Source organism: Haemorhous mexicanus, chromosome 19 (genome assembly GCF_027477595.1).
Source record: "Haemorhous mexicanus isolate bHaeMex1 chromosome 19, bHaeMex1.pri, whole genome shotgun sequence".
Taxonomy (NCBI): Eukaryota; Metazoa; Chordata; class Aves; order Passeriformes; family Fringillidae; genus Haemorhous; species Haemorhous mexicanus.
Genome location: NC_082359.1, coordinates 60174 through 66440, shown reverse-complemented (window position 1 = coordinate 66440; position 6267 = coordinate 60174). Strand labels below are relative to the sequence as shown.

Here is a 6267-nt window from a genome sequence, read left to right as displayed (position 1 = left end):
AGCCGTCCCTAACTCAATAGCTACAGAAACACCCTCAGCAAACCAGAGGTGCCACTTCCTAGAGGACCCCTGGAAATGTGTGAGCCAGGATAAAACCCCTTAATCTGTCATATTTCATAGCAAAAAAAAAAAAAAAAAAGCCCATAAAACAGATTCCTCATCATTTTTAATAGATATTACTGATTAATTTCTATTTTTATATGTTTATTTTGGTGATTAGCTATGATTTCCTCTAGGAAGGCAGCCCAGCTCAGCAGCAGTGACACCTCTTGACACCTGGTGACACCTGCAGTGGGCCAGGACAGGCTCTTCCTTCCACAACCCCCCTCCCCCATCTCCAAGGTGCCATCTTTCTGCTGACATCACAATGCACCTCCCCAGTCTACCAGTGACATCACAAGGTGGGACCCCCCCCCCCCCCCCCCCCCCCCATGGTGACAACTGGGGGCTGCTTGGCACTGCCTGTAGCCTCAAGCAGGGTTGGGGGGTTGTTCTGGTGGGTGTGGGAGCTTTAATGGGAGGGCCCTCAGGGACAGGCAGGCAGCGGCTTATCGGAGAGGAATTTGGGGAGTACGATGGAGCGGTGCTGCACCATCAGCATCAGCAAGAAGCAGAGTTACTTGTTCCCCACACTCCTGCGTCTTTCCACCAAAGGTAAGGGTTTTGGGAGCCCCCAGGGGCCAGAAGGAGGGTTGGACAGGGTTGGGGCTGCTTTGAGTGTCCCGTGGGCACAGCATGTCCCCCTACCAGGGCCAGCTTCTGAGCTGTGGGAGCTCTGACCTCTCGAGGTGCTGGCTCTTATTCGAGGTCTGACAGCTCCTACTGGGCTCTCAGGAGCCAGCTGGATCTTGGGTTGCCGTCTCCTTTTAGGGGTTAGATGACCACAGCCCTGGTTCTGAGGCCTTTTCACACCCCCAGTTCCCCCAGTTCTGCCCCAGCCTTGCTTTGGGAGTAGAGAGAACCCAACTCCCTTGGGGAGTAGAACCAGGGGCACAGTCCAGTCCAGGCTTTTTGTCAGCCCCATCTATCACTCCACAGAGCTCCCCAAAATGCCATGAGTGCAACCTGATGCCTCTTTCTGTATTTTCCAGAGGTGGTGGCCATCTGGAATTTTGTGTCTGCCTACATCCTAGAACAGATGAAGCTGGACAAGGTTGGCTGGTGTCTTGGACCCCTGTGGTCCCCCTCCCCAAGCATCGTGGCACCACCCTGGAGAACTCATCTTAGTGTGCCCTGATCGGCCAGGGGTGGAGAGGCCTAGCAGAGAGATACAGGAGGTTCCTGCTGGGTCTATGCCAATGATCATCCCTGGGAATCTTTCCCTGGGTTGGAATGGCTTGGGTTTTTCTTTAGCTGAGGAATTTTTGTGAATATTTTGAAGAGGGAAAGTAAAAAAACGGAGAGCATGGGTTTTCCCCACAGTTTTCACATTTCCTTTTGTCAGAGTCTGGATTATAACAACATCTCAAGACATCTTGCTCTTGTAATGCCACTGTCTGTGTCTGGTGGGAGGGGCAGGCAAAGCTTTGCGTAGTGAAGCAGAGCCCTGTCCCGCCCCCAGCCCCCAGATGGGCTGTCAATCATAGCACCTATCAGCAGTCCCACCTGGGGCACCGGCCCACAAAGGCCCAAGGACTTAAAACAGGCTGACCACAAGGTAGCCAGTATGTGGACTGTGCCTTTTCTGGGACTCTGGGGGAACCTGGGAGCTGGTAGCTATATGTGTATTTTGCTTTACCTTTTCTGTCTCTCCTTCTAGTCCACTTTTCATGAAACCTTTTTGGGTAAATGCTAAGTAATGGGATGATTGATAAGTGGGTTTATGTTGAATTTGTTAGTTTTTTTATTCCTTTGCCAAAATTTCCTTAGTTTTCTATATTTTTGCCTTTTGTGTGATTTTTCACCTCTTGAGAATAGCTGGTGGGGATTTCTCCTTTGCTCCAGCTAGAGTAAAGGAACCTTGAGTTTAAGCCCTGGATTCAAGGGTCTGGGATATGACAGCTATCTCAACTGTTTTGTTTTCTCCCTGAGCAGGGTGTTCTTGTCCCAGGTCTTGGGACCTTTGCCGTGGTCCCTGAGCAAATCAACAGCACAGAAGAGGTGTATGTGGTTCGAAGACCCGTGTTCCAGCTGGACATGGACATGTCCTGTCTACGGGAGCTGGTGTTCCCAACAGTGATGATCCCTGGTGAGAAGGGATCTAGCTCCACATATGGGAGCACTGTGTGCACTCTGCTCTTTGGGGGAGGGGGGAATTGCCTCCAAAGTTGGAGGACAGCTTGAGTTGCCCCCAGACCAAACCTGTCTTTCTGGCATTTTCTGCCATTAATCTCATGTGAAAATTTGCTCAGTTTGGTAGTGACAATACTCTCCTCTTTGCAGGTGACATCATGATCATGCCACTGGATTACTGGTGGCTGTCCCAGACCAATTCCCTCCCACCTGATGTGGTGAGGGGCTGCGTGGAGGAGACCATTCTCTTGTACTCCTTCCAGCTGAGGGACAGGCAGCGCCCCGCATTTGCCTTTGAGAATATTGGCATCCTGTCCTGCCAGGACAATGTCCTGTGCATGCAATTCCACTGCAGCTGCATTGCAGGACTGGAGAGTCAGGACACCTGGGTGGCTCTGCTGCTCACGGTGAGCTGGAATCTGGGGGCATTGAAGTGCTGGAGAGTCCCCAGAGAAGGGCAGAGAGGCTGGGAAAGGGTTTGAAGCCCAAGTCTCATGAGGAGCAGCTGTGGGGGCTGAGCCTGAAGAAAAGGAGGCTCAAGGGGGACCTTTGTTGTTCTCTGCATCTGCATGAAAGGAGGGTGAAGCCAGGTGGGGTCAGTCTGTTCTCCCAGATAACAGAAGACAAATTGCACCAGGAGAGGTGGTGGGATTTTAGAGAAAATTTCTTCATGTAGGAGGCTGTCCACCCCTGACACAGGCTGCCCAGGGCAATGGTGGACTCTTCATCCCTGGAGGGATTTAAGAGACATGTGGATGTGGCCATTGTTGGACTTGTTGGCCTCTAAGGGTTCTTCTAATTGGTTCTTTGATTCCATGATGTTCACGAATGAGATTTGAGAAGAGGAGTTTGGAGAAGTAGCTCCTATAGGAGCAGGAGACCAGTCTGCTTTCTCCGTGGAAATCTTCTGACCCCTCCCTGTCACTCCGCAGAGGCTAAGTATGCCAGGTTCAGGTGTCAACAATGGAGTGACCACTGTTCAGGGTGTGCAGGTTGCACAAGCCCACATGTTCCCCAGGTGAGTGCATTTCCTTGTTGATTTTCTGGTTCCTTCATTGCCTGAAGAGTGTGGGATCTGCCATTCCTCAAGCCTGTGGCATCATTTGCTTCTGGAGTTGGCTTACTTATTCTTGTGGTTCCCTTCCAATTCAGGATATTGTCATTCTGTGATTCCAGGTTTCAGCTCACTGTGTCTGATGCTTTTTCCACCCAACATACAAAGGCTGCAGAGAAACACAGTGTCAGAACAGGTATGGAATGGGTTCCTGCTGCTCCGTCATGCATGGGGTGATCACAGCTGTGATCCACACAACCTCACAGACTGCTTCCAAGAGTTTCCTCCTTTCTCAGGGGAACAAGAGCATCCTGAAAAGTTTTCCCTTGTACTGTCGTACCAGAGGCCAGGCACAAGGCAGCAAGAGCCATTGTCAAAACCGCCTACTAGGTGAAACTCTTGTGGGAATGGTTTGGAGGGATCCTTGCGCCCTGGGTGAAATCCCCCTCTGACACTTGGACTGTGTAGCAAGTCCATGGGAACAACCCTGGCTCCTGACTTCTCCTGAACACCTGTGGAGTTTTGGCCCTGAGGGAAACAGGTTCCCTATCTGCCCCATGCTCATACTGATGACTACTGGTATTTCTGCAGTGTGCTCACCCCATGCCCAGCCAGCTCTCCGAGGATGAGGGAGGCAGGTGGACAGGAGTTAGCTCCTCCAGTCAGGCCTGACATCACACTCCTGGCTTCTGAGAACTGCCAGAGAGCACTGCAGGTATGTGCCAAATGGATCAGACCTGAAGGAAGCCCCTCAAAAGCTGAGCCTAATCATGCCTGACACCTCCAGGAGGTCTGGCATCTGTATGCAGGATGGGAGCATGGGAATTCCCACTGGAGAGAACAGAAGGTGGAATGGGCAGCATGGGAAGCCTGGGCTGCTGGGGAGGACCAACAGATGCCGCAGGTAGGGGCAGAGACCCTCTGTGTCAGGTCACCCTCACTGGACATAGAACCCCTCTGGGACAGTGGCACAGAGGGTAGAATTGGAGGTCAGGAGGGACCACAGAGGACTAATGAGGCATGGGACAGGTCCCTTGGAGAGGGGCTGGATGTTTCTGGAGGGCTTAGGGTGTCCCAGGGGGCTTTTGGGCACTCCTGGGCTAGTTTGGGAGTAGTCCCTAGGGACTGGGGGTGGACTTTTAGGACCCCAGGTCATAGGAGTCCCTGGGGACCCAGATTAAGAGAGGCGTCTCAGATGGAGTTAGGGTGTCCTGAGGCTTCAAGGGGTCTTTTAGGACTCAAAGAGATGGGCATCCCAGGGGTGCAGTTGGGGGTCACCCAGGTGCAGGGCAGGGATTTGCCTATATATCCTGCAAGGGAGAACTCTGGGGGGCAAAAGCAGCCATCAGCCATGGTGGAGTGCCAAGTCTCCTGGCTCCCACATATCTAGGGGTCCTCTGGGAAGTGGCATTTCTGGTTTGCTGAGAGTGTCCCCTCCTTGGCAGGTATTTGGTGTTGGAGGTGCTTGGGCTTCACACCATCCATCCCAGCCCCCAAAAAAAGGGGTCACCGTGAGGCGGGGGATGGCTGGAACCCCCCTCCCCACAGAGAAAATGGCAGAGATATTCCAGCCTGGGACCAGGTGGGTGAATGCAGGACCAGGTGGGTGGATGTGGGACTGCGTGGGCGCAGGGTGGGGTGAGGGGAGAGGCAGTTAGCAGCTCTGGGATGATGATTCCCTGTTGTTGCAGACACCTTTCCCCACGAGCCATCCAGGTGCTCCATGGGCTGGAGCCACATCAGACACGGAGGAACATCTTCATGTTTTTGGCTGAGAACAACCGACGGCGGCAGGAGCAGCACAGGCAGTTCTGCAGGTAATTCCACAGGAATGGAATTTCCTACATTCCTCTGCTGAAGCAGCCCTGGGGGACAGAAGTGGGATCTGGAGGCTGCCTGTGGGCTGGACTCCCCTGGCACCCACTGGACACCCAAAATCGGCTTCCCATGTGGGACAGAAAAGTCCTGGCTGAAGACAGAGGGACCTTGATGGCAGGCTGTCCCCTTCCCAAACGTGAGAGCGTGTCCTTCCCTGCCAGAGTCCTAACCCACAACACCTTGTCCTGAGTGGGGACACCTGTATGGGACACCCAGGGTCTCAGCCCAACCTGGCTTTGCCTCAGCTGCACCAGGGACCTTCTCATGGGTGGGGAAATCACCAGAGGCATCTCCATGGACACCTTAACGTGACCTGATCCCAGGTGCCCTGAGCCAATCCTACAGAAAGTCTTTGCCTTCTGCCCGCCTGTTTGATCGGATGCCTCTCTCTCTCTCCCTCTCACCTCAGCTCCAGGTGCTGGTCTAGCGCATGAAGGGCTGGGGCTGGAGCTGTGTCTGCAACAGAAGCTGCGGGTGATGGGGCTGGGAGGCTGCTCACCTGCTGAGGTCCACCTCAGGTGGTTACAAAATAAATACCTCTGTTCCCACCTGGATTGAGTGGTCTAGGCCTGGTGATGAACCTGTGTAATGGCTGGGACCATGGGGGCTGGGATGGGGAGGGGGGCCTCATGGGGGGACAGGGGCTCTTCAGGAGGGTGAGGAAGTGGGCTTGCCTCTTTGCCTCCTGCTCAGGGTGGGACTGAGCAGCAGAATAGCCTAAGGTAGGTGCCATGTTTGCAGGTACCTGCTCTTCAGGAGGAACAGGTAGGTGAGGCTCCTTCACAAGCCCTGGTCCTCATGGGGGACCTGTGCCAGCCCCCAGGCCCCCCACCCTCCCCTGGTACCTGACAGGAGGAAAATCTAGACATCTGGGAGAGCTCCAGAGTGCATTTCCTGGCACAGGGGATATGGAACCAAGAGAGAGAGGTGCCTGGGGACCAATGATCACTCATGGGACCATTGATGCCTGCTGGGATGTCACTGCCCAGCAAATTGCCACTGTCCAAGTGGAGAGACTGGGGAACACTGGAAGGAGGAGCACTGGAGAACAGAGGCAAATTGGGAGCACTGGAGAGGGCACTGGGAGCAGTGCAGGAGACAGG

The 6267-nt window shown here is 53.9% G+C and overlaps 1 long non-coding RNA gene across 2 annotated transcripts; it reads left to right on the top strand.

The window, feature by feature from the left end:
* The first annotated feature begins 516 nt into the window (after positions 1-516).
* Positions 517-5718, top strand: LOC132336348 (uncharacterized). 2 transcript variants are annotated; one of them, XR_009488859.1, is made up of 6 exons: positions 517-2188; positions 2383-3250; positions 3409-3482; positions 3878-4001; positions 4732-4868; positions 4978-5718. It is a non-coding gene; the product is annotated as an uncharacterized LOC132336348 (long non-coding RNA). The 2 variants fall into 2 exon arrangements; XR_009488858.1 differs by having other exon boundaries at positions 2383-3482.
* The last annotated feature ends 549 nt before the right edge of the window (positions 5719-6267 follow it).